Source organism: Natator depressus, chromosome 6, assembly GCF_965152275.1.
Source record: "Natator depressus isolate rNatDep1 chromosome 6, rNatDep2.hap1, whole genome shotgun sequence".
Taxonomy (NCBI): Eukaryota; Metazoa; Chordata; order Testudines; family Cheloniidae; genus Natator; species Natator depressus.
Genome location: NC_134239.1, coordinates 115,558,226 through 115,583,628, shown reverse-complemented (window position 1 = coordinate 115,583,628; position 25,403 = coordinate 115,558,226). Strand labels below are relative to the sequence as shown.

Sequence of the window (25,403 nt, the reverse complement as noted above, 5' to 3'; positions counted from 1 at the left end):
GACTGAGGGCTGCTTCATTTTTCTGAGACCCTTTGTGTGAAATTCCCTAACAACAAACTAAAACCACAGGAGCTTTGGTTAAGCAAGATTTATCAATAATGGAATGAAGAAAATCAGGTTAAAACATAAAAAAGCACAACACAGCTAGCATTTGCAGAGAGTAAAGGCTAGAACTAGCTAGAGTGACATCATTCAGGTCATTGCAGGATCTTATACTTTTGGAAGATGCATCCCCTGTGCTCCAGCTTCTCCCTTTCTCTCCTGGGGCAGGCAACATACCAGATACACAGCCTCTGGTTTCCGATGTCATGTGTTTTCTTACCTTCTTTGTCCCTAAGAGCCAAGACATTTAACTTCAAACAGATCACAGAATATAACAGTATGAAGGGATTTATTATCCTATCAGGCATGCAAGTCCATCTTCCCTCAGCATTTCAACAATGGTATATGTGATGTGGGAGGGGGTTTCAGGCTGGGGTTGGGAGGGGGTGGAGGGTGCAGGCTCTGGGGTGTGGCCAGGGATGAGGGGCTTGGGATGCAGGAGGGGACCCTGGACTGAGGCTGGAGGGGGTCAAGGTGCGGGGGGTGGGGGTTTAGGGTGTGGGCTCTGGGCGGCACTTACCTCAGGTGGCTCCTGGGAAGTGGCAACATATCCCAGTCCCTCTGGCTCCTAGGTGGAGGTGGCGCAGCCACGTGGCTCTGCGCGCTGCCCTTGCCTGACAGCGCCACCCCCTCAACTCCCATTGGCTGCGGTTCCTGGCCAATGGGAGCTGCTGAGCTGGCTTTGGGGGCAGGGGCAGCGGTCAGAGGCCCCATGGCCAACCCTACACCTAGGAGTCGGAGGGAGATGCCAGCAGCTTCCCAGGAGCAGCGCGGAGCCGGGTAGGGAGCCTGTCTTAGCCCCACTGTGCCGCCAACTGGACTTTTAATGGCCTGGTCAGCAGTGCTGACCGGGTCCCTTTTCGACCAGGCATTCCGTTCGAAAACTGGAGGCCTGGCAACCCTAGGTAGCCCGTGGATCATGATTTGCCTGTTGACTTTCTGGCTTGAGGTGTTTACTGGCAAACTGAGGTGGATTCGGATTAAGAAAGAAGGGTTGTATTTTCTTATAATTCCTTCTTAGCTTCACACTTTTCTATATCAAATATCAATTCTTCACGTATTAATGCTGATCTCTTGCAGCCTGGTATTTTGCCCTCCTGTCATGTGGAATGTCAGTGGAAGTTACTCCAGATTAACATTGATGTAAATGGAATGGAATTTGGCCCCATTTATTTCGAGGTGCAATTTATGCTGTCATTAAAAGGTATATTGTTAATTTTAGGGCGCACTTCTGTCCCAATTAAGCAGAAGTGTGTGGCTCTTATTTGTCTTGTTCTGATATTACTTCACACACAGCAAATGATATTGCAAGGTGTTCATTGATCTTCACCCAGGCAATTCATATAAATTATTCATGTATTTACCACAGTCAAAGTCATAAATGTAAAATAATGCCCAGCTGTTTCTACCCCGTTTTGGAAACAGGAGTCTAGCTATGAGACGAATGCTCACTTAGGCTAGCATATTTGGAGACAGATATTTATTATGGTGCCAACATCAGCTTTCAGCTTGATATCTCATCTGTAGCTCTGGTAATTGGAGAATAGCCAGTGGGGTCACCTTGGTGTATTGAGCCACTATGCAACTCTCAATATGTTTTCCTCACGGGCTGTTGGGGCTACCAGGTCATCTATACAGAAAATAGCACATAAGAATGGTCATACTGGGTCTGACCAAAGGTCCATCTAGCCCAGCATCCTGTCTTCTGACAGTGGCCAATGCCAGGTACCCCAGAGGGAATGAACAGAACAGGTAATGAAGTGATCCATCCTGTCGCCCATTCCCAGCTTCTGGCAAATTGAGGCTAGGGCCACCATCCCTGCCCATCCTGGCTAATAACCATTGATGGATCTATCCTCCATGAACTTATCTAGTTCTTGCCACAGGATGTTGTGAAGGCCAAGACTATAACAGGGCTCAAAAAAGGAGTTCCACAGGTTGACTGCATTGTGTGGAAAAAATACTTACTTTTGTTTGTTTTTAAACCTGCTGCCTATTAATTTCATCTGGTGACTCCTAGTTCTGGTGTTATGAGAAGGAGTAAATCACACTTCCTTCTTTACTTTCTCCACAGCAGTCATGACTTTATAGACCTCTGTCATATCCCCCTTAGTCGTCTGTTTTCCAAGCTGACAAGTCCCAGTCTTATTAATCTCTCCTCATATGGCAGCCGTCCCATACCCCCTAATCATTTTTGTTGCCCTTTTTTGGAACCTTTTCCAATTCTAATATATCTTTTTTGAGATGGGGCAACCATATCTGCACACAGTATTCAAGATGTGGGCGTACCATGGATTTATTTGGTGTACCAATATATTGTCTCTTATTATCTATCCCTTTCTTAATGACTCCCAACATTCTGTTCACTATTTTTGACTGCCGCTGCACATTGAATGGCTGTTTTCAGAGAACTGTCCACAATAACTCCAAAATCTTTCTTGAGAGCTAAATTAGCTTCAATAGCTAATTTAGACCCCATCATTTTATATGTATAGTTGGGATTATGTTTTCCAATGTGCATTACTTTGCATTTATCAACATTGAATTTCATCTGCCATTTTGTTGCCCAGTCACCCACTTTTGTGAGATCCTTTTGTAGCTCTTCACAGTCTGCCTGGGACTTAACTATCATCTGCAAATTTTGCCACCTCACTGTTTACCCCTTTTTCCAGATCATTTATGAATATGTTCAATAGGACTGGTCCCAGTACAGACCCTTGGGGGACATCACTATTTATCTCCATTCTGAAAACAGACCATTTATTCCTACCCATTGTTTCCTATCTTTTAACATAACTTCGATAACTTTTTTTTTCATGTCCCCAAATGAGTATGCAGTTATTTCCTGTTACCACTCTGTGTACGTGTGTGTGGGAGGGGGAGAATAGCACATACATATAAATGGAGCCTTTTTGTATTATCTGGGCATGGAAATGTATATAGGCATAAGATTATATAAGAATTAGGCAAATACAGCAAAAATGTATATATATTTGTCCTTGCAAATAAACCCTACTAACTGAAGTTTCAATGACTGACTTTTTGTTAGTACTTGCAACCCTGTTTGTTGGCTTTTTTGTGAACAGTTGGTGAATGAGGTTTTATTCCCCTTTGCTTTTGCTTCCTGCAAAAGTTGAGCAAATACAGTATGAATAAGTAATGACAGGCACTTGTACAAGTAGTGAGCAGTAATATTGCTCAGATAATTACATGTATTGTACTAGTGTCTGAAGGCCTTGTGTGATTGAAGCGCCATTGTGCTAGGTACTGTACAGTTACGTTATAAAACAGTCTCTGCCCTAAGGATCTTACGATCTTAATAGACAAGATAGACCAAGGTAGAGAAGATAGAGAAATAAAATGATATGACCAGTGTTTTACATAGTTGTAGTTTTTACTGTTTGCTTGAAAAAAATTTAATGCTCTTATGCAAAAGAAGCCATAACAAGATTTTAAATTTTCTACATTCCTTTGGCTTTTCTTACCTGAACTCTTCTACAGAGTTCTCTTCCCTGTGCTTCAATACTATGGGGGAATCGGTCACAAAGAATTTTTTCATGCACGCCATCTGTCTATAAAGCTTAGGTCATCCAGTTAAGGAACAATGGCAATATCATGTGACCTGAATGACGAATTGGACAGCTCAACTAGGCCCCAATTCAGGGAAATACTTCATCAGTTCTTCAATAGGAGCTAAGCACATGCTTAAGTCTTTCCTGAACCAAGGATGAATACTTGTAGCAGACGGTCTGTGAACAATTTACATGATACAATTTATCAGCATAAATTTTGTTTGCACATTTTAAGAAAACACAACAAAGTGGTGATAATTGCAATCTCTGCTGGTAATTTGTGAACAGAGTAGGGGACAAAAATTTCTGAAGAATCCCCAGTGCCAAGGACATGAGGTCAGCTGGGGACAGCAGGCTGGAGCATGATGTGCTCTGCTGATCTCTGGCCAACAGAATAGTTTCTAGGAGACTCTTCTTGCTAACCTGATTTAGAGAAAATCTAAAGCTACTCTAATTTGTACCAAGGGTTGGTTTCGTTCGCAGTCAGCCCATGGATGGGGTGGGTATAGAGCTGGTTTAGAGCCACCTTTGCTTTGCCAGCCAGCTGTGCTGAGTTGAACATGATCTTGGTGCATTGAGGGTTACTCCCTTCCATTCTAAGGTCAGGTTTTGCAGCAGCAGCAGGCTGTGAAGGTCAAGTTCAGAACCTGTTATGGGACTGGCATAGACTAAGGTGCACTAGGTGGAGAAAGAAGAGACTTGTCTGTTTTCTGTATCTTCTATAGTTAAAAGAAAACACAATCTGCTTCTCTACATATATGCCTAGAGCCTCTGCTAACAATTCCTAGAGCCTCACTCATCCCATTTCCTGCTGTGCCTCATTTCATGTCTCCTTTGTCTCAGTGTCCAAACTCCCAGTTCTTAACTATATAACTAATCATAGAATCTCAGGGTTGGAAGGGACCTCAGGAGGTCATCTAGTCTGAACCCCTGCTCAAAGCAGGACCAATCCCCAACAAAATCATCCCAGCCAGGGCTTTGTCAAGCCTGACCATAAAAACTTCTAAGGAAGGAGATTCCACCACCTCCCTAGGTAACGCATTCCAGTGCTTCACCACCCTCCTAGTGAAAATTTTTTCCCTAATATCCAACCTAAATCTCCCCCACTGCAACTTGAGACCATTACTCCTCGTTCTGTCATCTGCTACCACTGAGAACAGTCTAGATCCATCCTCTTTGGAACCCCCTTTCAGGTAGTTGAAAGCAGCTATCAAATCCCCCCTCATTCTTCTCTTCCGCAGACTAAACAATCCCAGTTCCCTCAGTCTCTCCTCATAAGTCATGTGTTCCAGTCCCCTAATCATTTTTGTTGCCCTCCGCTGGACGTTTTCCAATTTTTCCACATCCTTCTTGTAGTGTGGGGCCCAAAACTGGACACAGTACTCCAGATGAGGCCTCATCAATGTCGAATAGAGGGGAACGATCACGTCCCTCTATCTGCTGGCAGTGCCCCTACTTATACATCCCAAAATGCCATTGGCCTTCTTGGCAACAAGGGCACACTGTTGACTCATATCCAGCTTCTTGTCCACTGTACCCTCCCAGTTTAGTGTCATCTGCAAACTTGCTGAGGGTGCAATCCACGCCATCCTCCAGATCATTAATGAAGTTATTGAACAAAACCGGCCCCAGGACCAACTCTTGGGGCACTCCACTTGATACCGGCTGCCAAATAGACATGGAGCCATTGATCACTACCCATTGAGCCTGACAATCTAGCCAGCTTTCTAACCACCTTATAGTCCATTCATCCAGCCCATACTTCTTTAACTTGCTGGCAAGAATACTGTGAGAGACCATGTCAAAAGCTTTGCTAAAGTCAAGGAACAACACGTCCACTGCTTTCCCCTCATCCACAGAGCCAGTTATCTCGTCATAGAAGGCAATTAGATTAGTCAGGCATGACTTGCCCTTGGTGAATCCATGCTGACTGTTCCTTATCACTTTCCTCTCCTCTAAGTGCTTCAGAATTGATTCCTTGAGGACCTGCTCCATGATTTTTCCAGGGACTGAGGTGAGGCTGACTGGCCTGTAGTTCCAAGGATCCCCTCCTTCCCTTTTTTAAAGATGGGCACTACATTAGCCTTTTCCAGTCATCCGGGCCCTCCCCCGATTGCCATGAGTTTTCAAAGATAATGGCCAATGGCTCTGCAATCACATCTGCCAACTCCTTTAGCGCTCTCGGGTGCAGCGCATCCGGCCCCATGGACTTGTGCTCGTCCAGCTTTTCTAAACAGTCCCAAACTGCTTCTTTCTCCACAGAGGGCTGGTCACCTCCTCCCCATGCTGTGCTGTCCAGTGCAGTAGTCTGGGAGCTGACCTTGTTCGTGAAGACAGAGGCAAAAAAAGCATTGAGTACATTAGCTTTTTCCACATCCTCTGTCACTAGGTTGCCTCCCTCATTCAGTAAGGGGCCCACACTTTCCTTGACTTTCTTCTTGTTGCTAACATACCTGAAGAAACCCTTCTTGTTACTCTTAACATTTCTTGCTAGCTGCAACTCCAAGTGCGATTTGGTCTTCCTGATTTCACTCCTGCATGCCTGAGCAATATTTTTATACTCCTCCCTGGTCATTTGTCCAATTTTCCACTTCTTGTAAGTTTCTTTTTTGTGTTTAAGATCAGCAAGGATTTCACCGTTAAGCCAAGCTGGTCGCCTGCCATATTTACTGTTCTTTCTACACATCCGGGTGGTTTGTCCCTGTAATCTCAATAAGGATTCTTTAAAATACAGCCAGCTCTCCTGGACTCCTTTCCCCCTCATGTTATTCTCCTAGGGGATCCTGCTCATCAGTTCCCTGAGGTTGTCAAAGTCTGCTTTTCTGAAGTCCAGGGTCCGTATTCTGCTGCTCTCCTTGTTGTTGGCTTCATGTGGCAGATTGAAAGGCTGCTGAATTGCTACTTAAATATGGGTTTGCTGGTGCTAAATGACTGATGGCAAAGTGTGGAAATATTTCTTGTATCCTTCACACGTTTGAAACAAAGGTATTCAACTAACCAACAAGGAAGAAAACGACTCAGAAAATCAGGTAAGTATCTGTCATCCTTAGGGGTCATATGATATGGAAATCACCATTGCAACAGATGGAGTAGAGGGAGAAGTCTCCACCCAGCAGAATTCGTTGAGTGTCCAAACACAGCCAATAACTCCAATGTGAGTCTTTGGTTGCTCTAGAAATACAAACTTTCACTGAATATCTCATATCTCCTATACGGTTATCTTTTTAAGTTACAGTTGGGCATCCTGTCCCTTTCATGGCTTTCCAGCACCCTTCTTCCCCCTTTAAAGGGTATGTGTGATGTTGAAATGAAGTATGTTTATATACTGTGCCATGTGCAGCATGCATGTTCACACCTATTACGTACATAGTTTTATAGCTTTTAAATTTCCTTTCAATTATATTTGATTTGTTGAGAAGAAGGCTTGTTAAAGCTAGTTTCCCCCAAACTAATTACATGCTATGTATTTCATGTCCTTTCCCAAAGTTTTTTATAGTAATAAAATTGATTGTTACTGATTTAAAAGGGTTCTATTACATCAGCTAAATGTCACTTGAGGTGAATGTGGTATTAGAAAAATGGTCATTAAAAATGAGTGAATAGAAAACAAAGGGTAAAAGATAAAAATGTAAGGGGGGAAAAATCTCTGGAAGGACAAAGCTGAATACAAGTGAAGAATTTTAAAAAGGCGTTTGCTGATTTTAAAAAGATGTGTCTAAGGGCATATAAAACCAGATTTCCATGCAATTTAAATCTGGTTTATCCAGTTTCTTACTCTTTTGTCTTTTTTTAATGGAACTTGGCAGAGTTAAATTCTATACCTCCTGCGTGTGTGTTCATTTTGTAGTCTTAAAAACAGACTTCTCTCACTTTCTTAGGCCTTATATTATGGTGATGTACATCATATAAAAAACACAGACATGAGTAGACCAAAGTAATGTTATAGTTTAAGGGTTTGGATATGGGTATTAAAAATGATGCTGATGTCTTGGAAAATGTATTTTCAGAGAAAGCCACCTCACCCTGAAGATTCCCCCTCCCCCCCCTCCAAGTTCATAAGCCTAGGGAAGGCCAAGAGTTAAGCATGGAAGTCTGATCTGGAATATGGGTGGGCTCCAGGTGATGGGAGGAGCTGGAAGTAGCTAATTAAATATTTCCTGGCTTGCTTGCTTTCTTTAAGAGGGAGAAATCATAATGTTTTGCTTCCTCTGATAGGCTATTATAAAAAGAAGGGTTGATAATCCATAAGCCTATTAAAGCATAAAAAATCACATCTGGCAACCTTTTTTTTCTGTACAGTATTGATCCTTTATGGCTGCAGGTCTGTTTTGCCAACTCATGGTTTTATCATATTTGGTGGGGGTTTTAAATTCCCCACTCCTGCAATCATGTGATGGTGAGAAACTTTGCCTCCATTTAAATAACACCCCCACCCCAAACACACAACAGTAAGTTTCCAGCCCTCAAGCTTGCAGAGAAAAACTTGAAAACATGAGCCAAGAGCAGCCAAAAGGCTTAGAAACCAGAAGACAGACAAAATGTACCCAAAGTTGATTTTTAAAATCTTTTTTAGAGGTCTGACTCATGATTTTTGGCTGCTTTGGGTTGGCAAAAGCAAAGTCTGCAGCTGAACCAGTTTCTCAGCGACCTCTGTTTCCTCCAGAGTCTTCTGTCATGTGACAATGGCAAAGAATCACAGAAACAGTTGCTTTCTAACACTGACTAGTGCAGAAATAAAGAAAAGAGTATTAACCTCTCTCCTTTCCTCACTTCAGGGCAGTTGTCTAGAACTCCCACAGCTCCCTTCCTCCTATAGATTTTAAAGAACAACACATGTGTGCAGCTTCCTTACCTCCTTTCCTGCCTGCCAACATTGTCAATAATGCCTTAGATCATTAGCTTTCAGTTTTTGATATATGTTGCCGTTTGTGGCTGAATGCCTTACGAAATAAAGTACAATTACCGTGCCATATTAGCTTACACTAAAGACACCTTTCTGAATTTCATGTGTTTCTTGGCCTCTTTGTGGCCATTTCCTATCACTCCTCTGCAGTTTGATATTGAAGAATGGAGCCAAGGTGGAAGGGGTGTCTGGAATGGAGCATAACTAACCCCCAAAAGAAAATGCCTGAAAGTGTTGGCTTCTCAATTTTAAATGTATCTGCGTAAGGGGTGGGCGTGAGGGCTTGCTGGAAAGTGCAAGGCCTAGTCAGGAAACCCGTTGTGTTTAGGTCACTTAAATAGACACTTTCCCTGGCCTCCCCCCCCCGCATGTTGAAGCAATAACAATCAAGATGCGGGGCATTTCTTGGCGATTTAGTGAGCATTTGCCTAGGGCCAATAATTCCAGCTGCCCATAAGTTCCCCAGGAAATATCCTGGACAGTGGTTGTTTATGGAGTAAAGGGGCATTTCCTTGGGATTAATGACTGGCTGAGAGAAGCTGATGGCCTAAGGCACAGAGGAGGCATCCATTAACCGCAGCTGGTTAGGAATGGCTAGGAAATGTCCTGTGTTGAGGTTATTACTAGTATAGGATACAGATGAAGGAAGACATAAAATCACTGCGGATGTATATGGATTATTTATTTGGTTTTTGGGGTAGATGCCATTTCCAAAATATTTAGTAGTTTGATGCAGGATATTTCCAGAGAATTAATATTCCCCTCACTAATCAGATTGCTTGAATCAACTCTCAACATTCCAATCAGTCTACAATATTGTGTAACCTCAGGAAGGGATATTGCTGTGGCTAGAGATAGGATAATAATTGTTATTGCTGAGTATAAGGGTTGGGAATTATGCCTTGGAGAAGGAGGTAGAGAAGGAAAACCAGGAAGGAAGAGGAGATGAGACGACATGCAAGTTGCAAGTTGCATGTGCAAAGAGAAGTAATTATATTTGTCCTGCAACTGAATCACAGAGTTCAAATAAAATGGACATCTTTGTTCTGAAAATTAAAGTGTATATCCCTTCTACTCCTAGCCTATTAGGAATAAAAAATGGCATTTGAATAGCATTCCTAGCATTCCAAGCCAGACCCATTCTTGTGCTTCCCTCTGTGCCCAGATGAGATGGTTCAGCTCTTGATAGAAACAATCCTCAGAGTAGATGTGGGCAGAAAAACTTCTGTCTTGTTCCACTGCTTAAGAACAGGAAGGCAACGGATTTAGTCAACCCTTAGCATCAAGAACACCTGCACTACACTGGAACAATAGGAAAAGGAGATACATGCTCTGAGCCTGCCAAGAACACATTAACGAATTACATATGCTTTGTCGACAAAGGCAAAATGGCCGGGGCACTATGAGGCAGTATGTAATAGACCTATGGCTTTATCTAGACTAAGAAAAGTGGCTGAGTATGTGCTCTAGTCAAGATGTGGCCTGTAAAAGTTTGGAGAATGAGGGACCCTGTTATGGGGTGTGTGTGTGTGGTGGGGTGCACATAGCCCCTGGCCTGGTGGGGAAAGGAGGTGCGCGCACACAGGGAGAGAGGAGGTTGCAGAAAGTCCCTGAAATAGATGGAATGGGGGGCAGAAGGAGCTTGTGGGGTGAAATGGAAGATTGTCATGGCAATCAGGCAGTAGATGCTCCCAGGAGGGTGGTTGAAGACAAAGGCACATTGAGTCAATTTCTCATCCTTTTATAGGTATTGGGTAGCAGTTCAGCCAGCGCCAACATAAGATACTCCAGTGATGTCTGGAAATGCTGTGACAGGACCACAGTGTTTTGTGGACTGTTTCACAGAATATCCTGTTTAAATATTTTGAAGCTTTCAAAGCAGAAATGGGTAGTGTCCACTGGCAGGACAGTTACTTATCCTGTTTATGCAGGTAAGGAAAACAGGCAGGAAGGGCTACTGTTAACAGTAATTGTTAGTTGCACATATGCCTTGAGAAGGTCATAGTGTTACTCCTGTAAAAGAGGCCAGGTTTATATGGCCAAGCAAGGAGAGCAGTAAGAGGTGGTAGGAGTGGCTCTGGGAATTTTTCTTAGCTGGATGTTCATAGAGAGAGTGTAACTGTGACCATGTGGTAAAATGGAGCTAATCTTATTTCTCTGCCAATCTAATCTTGCATTTATAACCAATTAGAGTGGTCTCTAGTGCCCTAAGAACGGAGTAAGTCTTTTGCATATTGCATTTCCACTACTGAAGCTGCCACAGAAGAGACTGCCTAAAAGTGAAGAGCTACCTCCTCAGCTGGTGTATATCATTGTAACCTCACTGAAGTCCATAATGAAGATTTTTGCATCACATTAACTGAAGTCAATGGAGCTAAGCTGATTTAAACCAGCTGAGCATCTGACATAAATTCCCCCATGTATTCTCTCTGGTGTTCAAGAGTGTTTGGATTCAGAGTTCTAGTCTGAGCCATTATAGAGTGACCTCAGCTGGGAAGTTCAAACCAGGATCCCTAGCCAAGTCTGACCCTTCCTAAAGTTCAGGGTTGGGATTTAGATCAGTAATGCCAATCCAGGCACACCGCTCGTTTGAATTTGCATGGCTTTTATATTTTACAAGTAATTACCTTTGTGGTAGCAATCCCTTGTGTCTGCTGACTTCCCTTTTTTTGGCCTGCATTATCTAATTAGGTCTGATATTTAGCAGTCTCAGTGTACAACAACCTGTAGCTAAGTTTCAGTTATTATTTATTATAACATCATTCTGACAGGAGTTGTCAGCTGGTGGTGTTAATCACAGTCTCACGAGTTATTATTTTTAGTGTGTGTGGGAAGCCCAGAATAACTGGTGCTGAATAGCTATTCCCCACTAGCTCCCCATATGGATGCTCTTATTCTGCACTCTGGGTGTGTCTTTACTGCAATTGGAGGTGGGATTGCAGCATGTGTAGACCTACCTCAACTAGCTTTAATCTAGCTAGGGCGAATACCAACAGCAGTGAAGTCACGTCAGTGCAGACGTCAGCTCAGGCTAGCTGCCTAAGGGGAGAGGGATAGCTCAGTGGTTTGAACGTTGGCCTGCTAAACACAGGGTTATAAGTTCAATCCTTGAGGGGGCCATTTAGGGATCCTGGGCAAAAATTGGGGATTGGTCCTGCTTTGAGCAGGGGGTTGGACTAGATGATCTCCTGAGGTCCCTTCCAGCCCTGATTTTCTATGGGTATGTCTACACTACGAAATTAGGTCGAATTTATAGAAGTCGGTTTTTTAGAAATCGGTTTTATATATTCGAGTGTGTGTGTCCCCACAGAAAATGCTCTAAGTGCATTAACTCGGCGGAGTGCTTCCACACTACCGAGGCAAGCGTCGACTTCCGGAGTGTTGCACTGTGGGTAGCTATCCCACAGTTCCCGCAGTCTTCGCTGCCCATTGGAATTCTGGGTTGAGATCCCAATGCCTGATGGGGCTAAAACATTGTCGTGGGTGGTTCTGGGTACATGTCGTCAGGCCCCCCTTCCCTCCCTCCTTCCGTGAAAGCAAGGGCAGACAATCGTTTTGCGCCTTTTTTCCTGAATTACCCGTGCAGACGCCATACCACGGCAAGCATGGAGCCCGCTCAGCTCACTGTCACCGTATGTCTCCTGGGTGCTGGCAGATGTGGTACTGCATTGCTACACAGCAGCAGCAACCCCTTGCCTTGTGGCAGCAGACGGTACAGTAGGACTGGTAGCCGTCATCGTCATGTCCGAGGTGCTCCTGGTCGCCTCTGTGAGGTCGATCAGGAGCGCCTGGGCAGACATGGGCGCAGGGACTAAATTTGGAGTGACTTGATCAGGTCATTCTCTTTAGTCCTGCAGTCAGTCCTATTGAGCCATCTTATGGTGAGCAGGCAGGCGATACGGATTAGTAGCAGTCCTCTTGTACCATCTTCTGCCGAGCAGCCATGAGATGTGGATGGCATTCAGTCCTTCTGCACCGTCTGCTGCCAGCCAAAGATGTAAAAGATAGATGGAGTATATCAAAACAAGAAATAGACCAGATTTGTTTTGTACTCATTTGCAACCCCCCCCTACCCCCCCATCTAGGGGACTCATTCCTCTAGGTCACACTGCAGTCACTCACAGAGAAGGTGCAGCGAGGTAAATCTAGCCATGTATCAATCAGAGGCCAGACCAACCTGCTTGTTCCAATAAGAACAATAACTTAGGTGCACCATTTCTTATTGGAACTCTCCGTGAAGTCCTGCCTGAAATACTCCTTGATGTAAAGCCACCCCCTTTGTTGATTTTAACTCCCTGTAAGCCAACCCTGTAAGCCATGTCGTCAGTCGCCCCTCCCTGCGTCAGAGCAACAGCAGACAATCGTGTATCTGAGTTGAGAGTGCTGTCCAGAGCAGTCACAATGGAGCACTCTGGGATAGCTCCAGGAGGCCAATACCGTCGAATTGTGTCCTCAGTACCCCAAATTCGACCCGGCAAGGCCGATTTAAGCGCTAATCCACTTGTCAGGGGTGGAGTAAGGAAATCGATTTTAAGAGCCCTTTAAGTCGAAATAAAGGGCTTCATCGTGTGGACGGGTGCAGGTTTACATCGATTTAACGCTGCTAAATTCGACCTAAAGTCCTAGTGTAGACCAGGGCTATGATTCATACCTCAGGTCGGCTTGTGAAGCCTGTGCTGTGGTTTCACTGTTTGAGCAGGCTCAATTAAAGCTAGCTCGGGTATGTTTACATGTGCTGCAGTCACACCTCTGGGTTTGTCTACACAGCAATCACAGTGCCTTGTGTGGTTTAGGTTAATCCACTTCCAAAGTGTGGAAGAAGAGTGGCCACATGAGAAGTTAGTGCAAAATAGCTATTGAGTTTTAACTTCACACCCTACATATTCTGCACCAACTTCCCTGTAAATTCCCCTTGTAGACAAATGCTTAGTGTGGAAGCAGATATTCAATCTGTCACGTGGTGATTTTTTTTTTAAACAATAGTCCTTGTTGGAGAGAAGCTGTGGTAGAAAGCAGAGAGTTTGTTCTCTGCTTTCTTTTTTATATTTGGTGGCAATTCTTGGGACAGAGTAGCTTTCTGGGAACCAGGCATTGGTATATGGGCTGACATTTCTGGAAGCGAGGTTTGCCTTTTGTCTGTGACTGCCTCTCTTCCAGGATTGCTGTACGTGTCTAAATAAATCAAGTTATATCCAGACTGATTTTTCTGACACTGGGAAGCCAATTTGAAAGTCCCCAGAATTCTGATACTACTCAGCAGAGGGGCAATGCTAGGGTGAGAAGAAGAGCCAACAGTCTCTTTGTTATTTCTAGGGAGTCCTAAACATGCCTGGCATTTCACAGATACATTAACAAAAGGACAAGATCCTCACACTACAGATCTGTAATTGAAGGATGGCTCCTTTACAGGTGTGGGAACAATGGGCAGGGGACACAGTTTGCCCCGCAGTGGCATCTCTGCACGTTGGCCTGCCATAACTATGCTCAGCACATAGGTCCTGCTCCCTGTTAACATCCTTGCGGGCACTAGCAAAATGCCTTCAACTTATTTTAGTCATCCCGTAGCTCCTAATGTGGGGCAGCACAGAGAAGGTATCAATTACCTTGATTCAGCTCTAAAAGTCTTACACCTGGACAGGAGCTGAGTTGTGCTAAAAACAGTAGTGAAATTTTTTCAATATATTTTCCCCCATTGACACTTTTTTTTTTTTTTTTAAATGAGCAGTTCTGCAAACCAGACTAGGGAGTCTGGAAGCAGAATAAATGTGAGGAGCTCAGGATGATCCAGTGATCAGGGCATTAACGTGGGAGTCAGACCCAAGTTCAATTCCGTGCTCTGCCATAGACTTAGCATGGACAAGTCAGTCGCTCAGGAAAATGAGGATAACAAGAGAATTACTCCCCTACCTCCCAGGGATGTTGTGAATATAAACACTTTCAGGATTTTTAGGTGCTCAGATACTACAATCATGTGGGCCATATACACACCAGAGACAGAGCGTTGTAAGACTCCAGATTCAGTAGAATAGATCAGGGGGTATTGGAAGGGAACCTACTGAGAGTAGCGAGGGCTATAGTAGAAACAAAGGTCAGGAAGAAAGCTGAAAAGGCCACTGGCTTCAGGCCAGTGAGGAATACGGTTTTGGCAGAAGCAACTGCGTTCTCTTAGGCAGGGTTTCTGTTTCTGCCTTTCTGTAGAACAGGTGAGACTAGTGTCTTGTTTTTTATTTAGTCATGTGCAAAATGTTGTGTGTCACTCTAATCTGTCCTTCAGGGACTTAAATGAAAAAGAACATAAGGGTAGCCAATTCAGAGGACCCCCACCGTGGGTTGTCATGTACTGCTAATGAGGCCCCATGTGATCTGTTGGTGCTGGAGGGACAGACAGTTGCCACAGGGAAGAGGCCCAGAGAACTTCTGAGGGAGATAGTGCTTCCGGGAAGCAGTTTGCAGAGAACAGCTCTGCAAGAAGCTTCAGGCCTAGCAGGGGCCGTGTTCCAGATGGGTAGTGCTGTTGGGAGCACCAAAAAGCAAATGAAATCCTCAAAGAGAGTTGGGAAGAAGTCCCTATGTCACTAACCAGAGAGCGAGGCCAGGCCTTAAAGTAGTAAGCTTGAACAAAAACCCTCCCTAAAATCTCTGTATAAAAAATTATATTCTTATCGCTTGGGAAACTCCTCAGTGGTTGTAGTCTGATACTTCCTATCCCCTGAGGAGAGCATGGGTGTTGCATTAAGACATTTTGTTTCTGCTGATGCTTAGAGAAATACTGGTGCTGCCACAGGGCCTGATTCAACACACCCATTGAAATCAGTGGAAAAACTACCATCGATTTCAACTGGTTTTGGATCAAACTCGTGAAAAGGACCCATATTGCCAGGGTCCCTTTTTGGCCGAGTGTTCCAGTTGCAAACGGGACACCTGGCAATCCTAGTCACTATAGTCTGTCCCCCCCCCTTCCAGGGTACCAAAGTCCATTTATACAAAATGTCAGTCTTCTCATCAACACCCTAACCGTACCATTCCTCCAGTGGTGGCAGGGGAATAGGGTGACCAGATATCCCAATTTTATAGGGACAGTCCCGATATTTGGGCCTTCTTTTTATATGGGCTCCTATTACCCTCCACCCCCGTCCTGATTTTTCACACTTGCTATCTGGTCACCCTACAGGGGAACCCAGGCCCACCATCCACTGCGGGTTCCAGTCCAGGGACCCTCTCTCTCTCTCTCAAATGGTGGCCTGCTCCCTCCCAGAGCATGTTGCTCTTTTCCTGGATTCACTCCTACATCTTCCTACTTCTCAGCTGTACCTTCTGGCTCCCCCCCACCCCTGGGTTTACCAGTCCAAACTCCCTCCTCCCGGGGAGGAACTGTAACCTGTAGCCTCCAAACACATCTCCCTTCATCCAGGGAATGACTGCAGACTACTTCCCCTGCAGCCCCTTTCTGCTGCCAACTTCCTCTCTTTATACCAGCGCTGCTTGTTCCTTCTGAGCAGGCCTCCATCTCCAATCAGCTTTTACTGCCCTGACTCTCCTTCAGGTGCAGCCTTTCAAGTTAATTGGCCCCCTTCACAGCCTCCTTAACCCTCTCCAGGCTGGTACAGGATGACACACAGATACTGTGGAGAACAATTCTTTCATATTCATGGGGTTGGCATCAGTCAGGGCTGGTGATCGATTGGAAATAATTGTCAATAAATAGCTGCTGCTGATTGTCAACTGGTAAGAAATATTCCCTTAATCCCAGATTTTCTCTGCTTTGTGTTGGTAACAAGAAGGAGGTTATTGGCAATTTAGCAGGGAAAGTGCAGCTGTTGTCAGGAATACTTTGATTATCTGAAGCCTGCTACAGAAAAGCAGAGGAGAGAGTGAGTGTGTGGGCATTTCATGATTGAAAGGTTTCATGTTGTTTCTAAGTGTGTGAATACCAAAGAGGTGGCCTCAACTAGAGAAGAGTTCAGGGCTGCGGTAACTTGTGCTTGCAGGTAATGTCTCCTGAGGAGCAGCTCCATCAAACAGGTGCTCTCCCCTCAAACTGTGGCCTCACCCCCTCCTGCCCATTAGACATGACCTATTAAGCCCTTCTGATGGATGTACTGGATCTTTAAGACCAGAAGTCTCAGTGGTCACGCTGTTCCAGGAGTTCTGCAATGGAGAACAACAGATGCAGATGTTGAGAAAACGATGAAGTGGTCCCACTGGAACAGTTGCTTGGAGACTCCTGTTCTCTTTAGGGCCCAGGAACAAGAGCCATGTAATATAGGGTAGGGCACGGCTCCCATTTCTTAGATAATCAGGACATGTTCTGGGAAGGAGGCCATCATAAGGGGAAAGACACTGGTGGGAAGAGGACTGTTTGCTAACCTCTCCCAGGCCAGGGAGAATGTGACAGAATGGTTTGACTTTGCCTCCAAACAGTGGAGGAGTGTTGGGGAAAACCCCATCCAGCAACAATGCCTGCCAAGAAAGGGATTTGGTTGTGAAGAATTTGTTCCAAGTTTTGTTTACGTGAGAAGCTTCATGGCTGATCTGGGTGGAGGTAATTTAAAGGGCCAGTTGGGAGATGCTGGCCCAGGGTCATAGCCTGCTGCAGCTCCCTATCCTTCACCAGCTGAAGATGCATCTGTGCAAGGGGAATCCTTAGGTTATGGAAGCGTTAGGCCCCTTTGGGCTGCTGGGATGGTACAAAAGGGATTTAACATTGGCAAATGTATTTGATAGCAATTCTGGAAAGGATGACTTCTGAGGCAGTGTCAAGAGCATCCTGAAAGAGGCACCTGGTCTGATGTCTTGTACTCTAGGTTGTGTGAACAAGATGTGTCCACAGCCAGCTGGGGAACTTTGGTCGAGTGATTAATAATTCTGGGTGCCGAGCTTGGGACCTCTGAAAGGGGCCAGATTTTTAGAAATGGCCAAGCATCCTCTCGCTGAAAATCCATCTGCTTTTTAGGGTGTCTCGAGTTTGGGCACCTGAAAATCACGAGTCACTTTTGAAAATCTTTGGTCTTAAAATTTAGAAGCATCCCTGTCTGGCTGAAACTGCTGAACTGTTACCTGACTCAGTTCAAGTCAGCATAGTGCGAATGTGGCCAATAACCCAATAGTACTCAAGTGAGCAGAGGCAAATTGCAGATATCCCACAAACCTTAATATTTCCATCATTATTGCTTTTGTCATTAGATCGCTGCTTTTTTGTTAGGAGCGTAATTAATTTCTGGAGTAGTTCCTAATGGCAGTAATTAGTGAAAACCAAAAGCAGGTTGCAGGGGAAGGTGAGGTTCTGCAATGCCATCATGGAAGCTCACTGGCCTCCAAACTTGCTACCTTATCTATGTACAGACCAAGGTTTTCTTGAGTGCTGAATTGTTAGAGTGGCTAAACTATCACATGAATGAATAATAGTAATATTTAGAACATTACGGGCCACATCTTTAGCCAGAGTAAATAACAACACTGTGGAAATCAATGGGGCGGGGCTGATGTTCACAGTGCTATCCAAACATGAATAGCCAGATTCACTATAGGATCTATTCTGGCTTCTCTCAGTGCAGATGCTGACTGTGAGCCCAAGTGGTGCAAAGCCTGCTTGGGGAGGCTGCAATAGTGTTTTAAAAAAATCTACAGCCTCCTGCCTGCTGGGAGTGGAGGTGCAGGGAGCGGACACTTCAGAAAGCCAGAAATCTTACTTTTACTATGGCAAAATATGAGTGGTGCTAGCCTGGGAAAGGGGTATGGCTAGGGATGCCAGGAATGCATGAATTCAATTAATCTCCCCAGAAGACTCTTCTGGAGGCGGTCCCCCGATGCAACTTAAAGTTGTCTTCCCCTGGCTACAGCACATTGTCAGATTTCTTCTTTGAATGCTGCCCATGGGCCTGATTCAAAACCAGTTGAAGTCTATGGGAGTTCTTCCGTTGGTTTCAGTGGACACTGAATCAGGCCCTAGGGCAGCACAGGTTTCTCTAAATAACACCTGTTCTCCTCGGGGGTGAATCCCCCTGTTCCCTCCAGCCTTGCTGGTGCAAGGAGATGCAGTTTTGTAGCAGGGGTGAATTGAGCGGCAGGTCTCTAATCCATTTTTAATATCCTAATGAGGTGGGTGAGCAAGTACATATTAAAACATCTCCACTTTCCCCATTTTGAGCATTCAGTGCAATGCCCAAACCTGACAAAGATCTATGCCAAGAAGCAATCCAGGTTAGAAAGGGGACATGCCACTTTTCTCTACCTCTGATGCTTGTCACATTTTGTTACACACGGTCATGTAGCATGTAATGAAGACATCTGTTCATTTTGGAAAAAACTGTGAAAAAGTGCATACATTTGCCTCATGCCATCTGCTGCCATTCCGATAAACATTCAGAAGCACTGGCAAACATAAACAAAAACAATGCACTTTGATGTTAACTACACCATTTTCTTTCTGGCACTCCTCATTTGAACAGTTACATGTAATATGTTCAGGGCTTCCGTATGCTGTGAGCACAACCTGTGCTCAGTAAACTACTGAGGGTGATACTCCTGCTCCTGTCTGTGTCCCTCCTCTGAACTTTCTATGACAAAGACCACATGAGAACGTAAAGAAAGGACAGGAACTTCCAGTCACTGGAATGATATGAAATATTTAATGTTCCACTTTGACAACTCAACTTTTCCCAAAGATTTTGTGACTCTTAATGGAAACTTAGCTAAATAGAGAAAATGATTTGGGAATATGCCACGACCAAGAGGTATTTGGCCCTGTTACACAGGATTATTATTTTTCCAGAAGTCTGATTTGGGAGCCAAGGTTCTTCTGTGTTACAGAATGTGCTGAAAGTAAGTAGCTTTATAATGTATTTCAAAGCTCAGGATCCCTGTGAAGCTGGCCAATTGTTAATATAAGGAAAGACAAAAGGAGACATTGTAAACTTTATAAAGAGAATGCTGGGATTGCATGGTTAAGTGCTTAAAAATAAGTAGAGACAATGTGAAAATTAATCCTGCCTCCTTCTGTGTATGTCTCTAACTGCATGATCATATACTGTTTGTCAAATATTACAGTATAATACAACACTTTTGTACAACCAGATATGTGTTGCATCAAATAGGACTATGTATTTCTATGTCAGTTTAGAGCTAAATTACCTTTGTAGTGATTTGCCTGAATTGCACCTAAGCTGTAGATAGTAAAGAAAATGTACAGTACAGACAAAATAACTGAAATATGGACCTTATTAAGAAGAGAATTCACACAGTCTGTCAATAGAGCAATACTATCCTGGACCATTGTAACAATGAAAGTTTCTAAGTGTACAATGGTGGTTTAAAAAAAAATCAAGAAGCCACACCTGCATATTTAAGATCATAGGAAAAAACTGTATGATGTTGCATTATTTGAGAAATAGTATGGTATCATGTAATTAGAGTATCATAACACACACTGACCAGGGTCAGAATTAAGGTTCATTTTACAACTAGAGCTGTTTAGAAAACCAAAGATGAAGTTTGGGGGTGGGGAAACAGGACTTCCGGAAAGTTCCATACTGGGAGCTGTGGCAGACTCCCATCCTCTGTCGATCACAGAGGGGAGATATATATTGCATGCTGAGTACTGCGTTACACCTATTTCTTCCCCAAGCCAAAATTCACCAGAATTGTAAGTCGAGCTGTGCAAGAACTGGAATTCTTGTTTTGCGAACTGGAAAACAATGAATTTCTAAATTTCCCATGAAACAAAATTTCCCAACAAGTTTTGGGTGAATGAAGTGTTGGACTTTTAAAAAATGTTCTATAATATAAAATAAAATTATAAAGGAAAAGTTGTTTGAAATGGGAAGTTTGATTCTGAAAATGTTTTTTACCTTAGAAAAATGCTCTCTCCCTTTTCTCTTCCTCCCCTCCATGAAACTTCATTGAAATTGACACATTCTCACAGGAAGTTTTGGTTTTGACAAAATGGCCCTTTCGGATCGAAAACCATTCTGTCAGAGAAGTTTTGACCAGCTATAATTGGGATTCTTCCTGACTTCATTAACAAATCAAGCTTTACAATCACTATCTTAATGGGACTGGGTGGCAGTGATTGGAAATGGGATTTAGGGCCTTATCTAAAGCCCATTGAAATCAGTGGGAATTTTTCTACTGATTTTCAGTGAGCTTTAGGTCAGTCACTTAGAGCCTTGTGTATCTATTTTATTTGTTATTTATTTATTTATTTTATTAGCTATTTGGCTAGAGATCAAATATACCCCTGTATTTACAGCCTACACGCTATTGTAGTAATCTTTGTAAAAAGTATGCCTTGTAAAGTATCATTTGTAAACTCAATTTGCTGGTCAGTATTGTCCTGATAAAATGTGTGTTGCAACATTATATGTGCAGTAAAAGATTTCCCTGTATGGTATACATGTTCCAAACCTGACAGCGCTACCTAAACAGAAGCAGGAAACAGGTGTGTCCTAAAAAAGGAATGTGTGCTCTGCTTACTTTGCATTTAAGCAGCACACAGAGTCTTTAAGCAGGAAGAGAAGACAAAGTTAAAACATAAAAAGAAAAAACCACGAGGGAAAATCCTTCCACATAGACTCTTTGGTTTCTAGTTCTCAGCAGAAATGTTTTTCAAGAGGGAGACTGAAACTATAAAAAAGGAGGGATAAATACCCCAAGGCACTGCCCTGCCTATCACATTCACTGTGCCTGAAAAGACAAAGGAAGAGGGTTTTGGACTTTGGGGAAGGGGTCCTGACCTGAAAGTTTGGTCAGTAATCTGCTGGAGCACATGATGAGAAACTTTCCTTGAATCTAATATGGGACGTTAAGTTAGGTATTAGTAAACATCTTATCTTATTTTTTTCTTGTCACCATTCCTGTCCTCATTACTTGTACTCACTTTAAATCCCTTCAAAGTTAATAAACTTGTTTTACTATTTTATCTAATCCAGTGTGTTGAAGTGTCTGGGTAACTCCTTTTGGGGTTACAAGTGTGCATATTACTGCCTTAATATATTTGTTCTGTCCAGGAGAGAGAGAGGCAGTACAGGACATATATTTCTGGGGGGGAAATCTGAGAACCGGGCATGTGTTGGGGACACCTTGTGGTAATTTTTAAGGCTGGAAGAGCCATGGTGTGTCTGGCTGGAGCACACACAGGCATAGCTGGGAGTGACTTACATGCTGAAGATTGTTTGTGAACAGCCAAGCATTGTAAAGGGTACCCTAGGTTACAGGGCAGGGGTGACACAGCTACTCATTAGTCTGGATTGTACCTTAGTATGTCACAGCCCCACTGTGGATAGTGAGACAGTCCCTTCCCTGAAGAGATTGGTCTACACAGACAACAGATGGGAGAGGAAATAGGCACAAGACAGTGATGTGATGTACCTGAGGTCACACTGTTGAAAAGTGGGAGAGGCAGGAATTGAACTGCTGACTCTAGAGTTGCTAGCCCTGTGCCCTACCCACTAGACCACACTAACTCAAGAATACAGTCTCAGATCTAGGCCATGCACTGGTAGTGTGTGTTCATTACTGTTTGATTCCTGAGTGAAATGAATTATTGGTGTCAGTTTGGTTCCCCAAATGCAGGTAACATCAGGAGATACGTTGCTCCACTTCTCACCCTGGTCGGCAATCCCTGCAGAGTGGTCAAAGTCTGAATGGTCATGAAAGCAGAACTATTCTATTGCCCCAGAGGTGCTCCTTCCATATTAGGGTTGAGGCCCATGTGTGTGTGGTGTGGTGAAGCTTGTTGTCATAAGTATAAAGGGAAGGGTAAACACCTTTAAATCCCTCCTGGCCAGAGGAAAAACCCTTTCACCTGTAAAGGGTTAAGAAGCTAGGATAACCTTGCTGGCACCTAATCAAAATGACCAATGAGGAGACAAGATACTTTCAAAGCTGGAGGGGGTGGAGAAACAAAAGTTCTCTCTGTCTGTGTGATGCTTTTGCCGGGAACAGAAAAGGAATGGAGTCTTAGAACTTAGTAAGTAATCTAGCTAGATATGCATTAGATTCTGTTTTGTTTAAATGGCTGATAAAATAAGCTGTGCTGAATAGCATGTATATTCCTGTTTTTTGTCTTTTTGTAACTTAAGGTTTTGCCTAGAGGGATTCTCTATGTTTTGAATCTGATTACCCTGTAAGGTATTTACCATCCTGATTTTACAGAGGTGATTCTTTTACTTTTTCTTCAATTAAAATCCTTCTTTTAAGAACCTGATTGCTTTTTCATCGTTCTTAAGATCCAAGGGTTTGGGTCTGTGTTCACCGATGCAAATTGGTGACGATTTTTATCAAGCCTTCCCCAGGAAAGGGAGTGTAGGGTTTGGGAGGATTTTACGGGGAAAGACGTTTCCAAGCGGGCTCTTTCCCTGTTATATATTTGTTAAATGCTTGATGGTGGTAGCAATAAAGTCCAAGGGCAAAAGGTAAAATAGTTTGTACCTTGGGGAAATTTTAACCTAAGCTGGTAAAAATAAGCTTAGGGGGTTTTTCATGCAGGTCCTCACATCTGTACCCTAGAGTTCAGAGTGGGGAAGGAACCTTGACACTTGCCATGCCACTGTGCTGTACCTGTTATACGGATGAATATACTGACAGCCTGAAGTCCTCTCCTCATTAGCAGCTTCCTGACTCTGGCCAAGATGGCCATTCATCACTCCAGGAGGACAAAACTGGACAAGGAGGGCCTATGCTTGTGAGGCCTTTTCCCAGTCCCTTATCTCTGTGCACATCCAGAGAGTTCCTGTGGGTGGCGTGCACTGACTCATTGTATTCCTTCGAGGAAGAGGAATGGGCACTGTCTTGGGTTCTCTGCTCATTGTTCCCTTGTTTTACCTCTGTGAACTGCATCCTCATCCCTGTTTGGTTTTTGTTTCCTGCTCTCACTTGATGTCTGGGTGCTGTGGCCATTCTCACCTGAGGGGTTAGGATTTCCGTTGGTTTGGTGGAGTCTGCCCACTAATCCCAGTCATCAAGTGTGTGTGGTGGGGAGGGGAAACAGAAACTCCCTGCAAATGGACAGAGGAATAGGAGGGGGAGTGAGGGGAGGTATTGAGATTGAGGGGGCTGCTGGCTCCAGGCTGGGAAGGAGGGTCCCAGGAGGTTCTTACCTGTTCCTAGACCCAATCCCGGGCACTATGAGAACTGCTCTAACCCCTCTGTATCCTGCCCTTGTCTCTGACCCATTCCCTGAGGCATGCATGGGATATATTTCCACTGTGACAGTGCTAGCCCCCTCAGCACTCCAGGCTCCGCTGCCCCCAAAATAGGACATCCCCTGTCAATATTCACTGCTTGTATCATACCAAGCATGTGTTGGGAAACTGCAACTGGAGCTGTGTCTGATTAGTTATTTTTACTGTGTTAATAAACAAGAAAGAGACAAGTGAGCAACAACCTTAAGCAAAATATATGAATATGTAAAATCCTGAGCGTGTAATTACATAGCACCTAATGAGTGGAATATTTGAGTTGGGAGTATTAGTGTCAACAAAATACTAACTGTGACAGAAGGGAAAAGGAAATACAATCTTTACTATCCCCAAATGAAGACAGAAATGACAAAAAAAATTAGCTTTAGCCCACCCCAATCTCATCCCGTATAATGAGCAGCTTCAAAAATATTTAGTGAATGCAAATTTTGAGGCTGTCACGGAGAGAAGGGAAAAAAGTTGCCTAAATACCTTCTGGTACTGCTGGGAAGTCCCCTCTGCTGCTTTTTTAACAGTGTTCACACCATCATTTAAAACCTAATGTAGGATTCTGTTTTCAGGTTGCATCTGTACAAGCAGGTCCATCCCTCTCACTTGGATTATATATTGAGCCATGTAGGTGAAGTGTCTGTTGCTGTGAACAGAAAATGGAATTGAAGTTAGTTTTGCATCTTATATTTAAGAAATTTGACTTGAAGAAAATAGAAAATGTGCAAATAAGGGTTTGGTTTGTTTTTTTCCCCATGAAAACTCTTTTATGCCTGGGAAATTGTCCTCTAGAGAAAACGAGCATTAGTCTGTGCCAAACTTAAAGAGTGTAGGTGACAGAAGACCAAAACGTCTGCTAGCCTGGATATGTCTTACACACAACAAAGCATCTATAAAAACAAGAGAAACAGGACCCCTACAGTTTCTTTTCCATTTAGTTATCCATTCCAGTAAACAATGCAGGAAAATTCTCAGGTAGCTGTTTGTGAGGCAACAAATCACAGCAAGCAGCTAGATTCTAAGTTATTAATAACTAGAGAGAAACACCCTTAAGCTACAATCTTTCCCAAAGTAACACATCATGGCAGAGGTGCAAATGATATGAACGTCTGAGGGCTACTTTATTTCAAAATGCTTTGCTGCAATATCTTGGGATGGCGATTAATCAATTTTCTGTGCCTTTCAGAGTCTTCCTCTGAACAGTGTTCTTCCGCTGAAGATCATTAGCCATCAAAGCCTGTCATGTTGACACATGTTTTTCTTGCACCTCATTAAGAGATTATTGATTGGTGTCTTCTATCCCTTTCAGGACTTACTTCAGAAAATTAATTCCAATCAAAAGCACAATTTAACCAATTATCTTTTTACCGATGTCTGATTGTTGCTTGGTTTGTTAATATAATTTAAAAGTTATCATGTTTATTTCCTGCAAAACATAAATCTACTGAAGCCAAACAAAGAAGATTGTGTTAAGTGGTATTGTATAATATTGTCCACATAGATTGGCACAAGCCTAAAGCTAGTTTAGAAATATAATGAAACTTCATAATTGCTATTGATTGATTCGTAACAGGTGTATCTCAAAACCATCAGATTTGTCAATATAGCTATCCCACTATGAGCCATGCAATTAATGTGTCT

At 43.5% G+C, this 25,403-nt stretch overlaps 1 long non-coding RNA gene across 1 annotated transcript in view; it reads right to left on the bottom strand.

Annotated features, from left to right (window-relative positions):
• Positions 1 to 258: 258 nt before the first annotated feature.
• LOC141990206 (uncharacterized) overlaps positions 259 to 25,403 on the bottom strand; it is a 59,181-nt gene continuing 34,036 nt past the window's right edge. Inside the window, exons 2-3 of the long non-coding RNA XR_012640105.1 lie at positions 24,246 to 24,408; positions 259 to 333 (exon numbers count right to left, since the gene is read on the bottom strand). This is a non-coding gene — a long non-coding RNA (uncharacterized LOC141990206). The remainder of the gene's footprint in view (positions 334 to 24,245; positions 24,409 to 25,403) is intronic.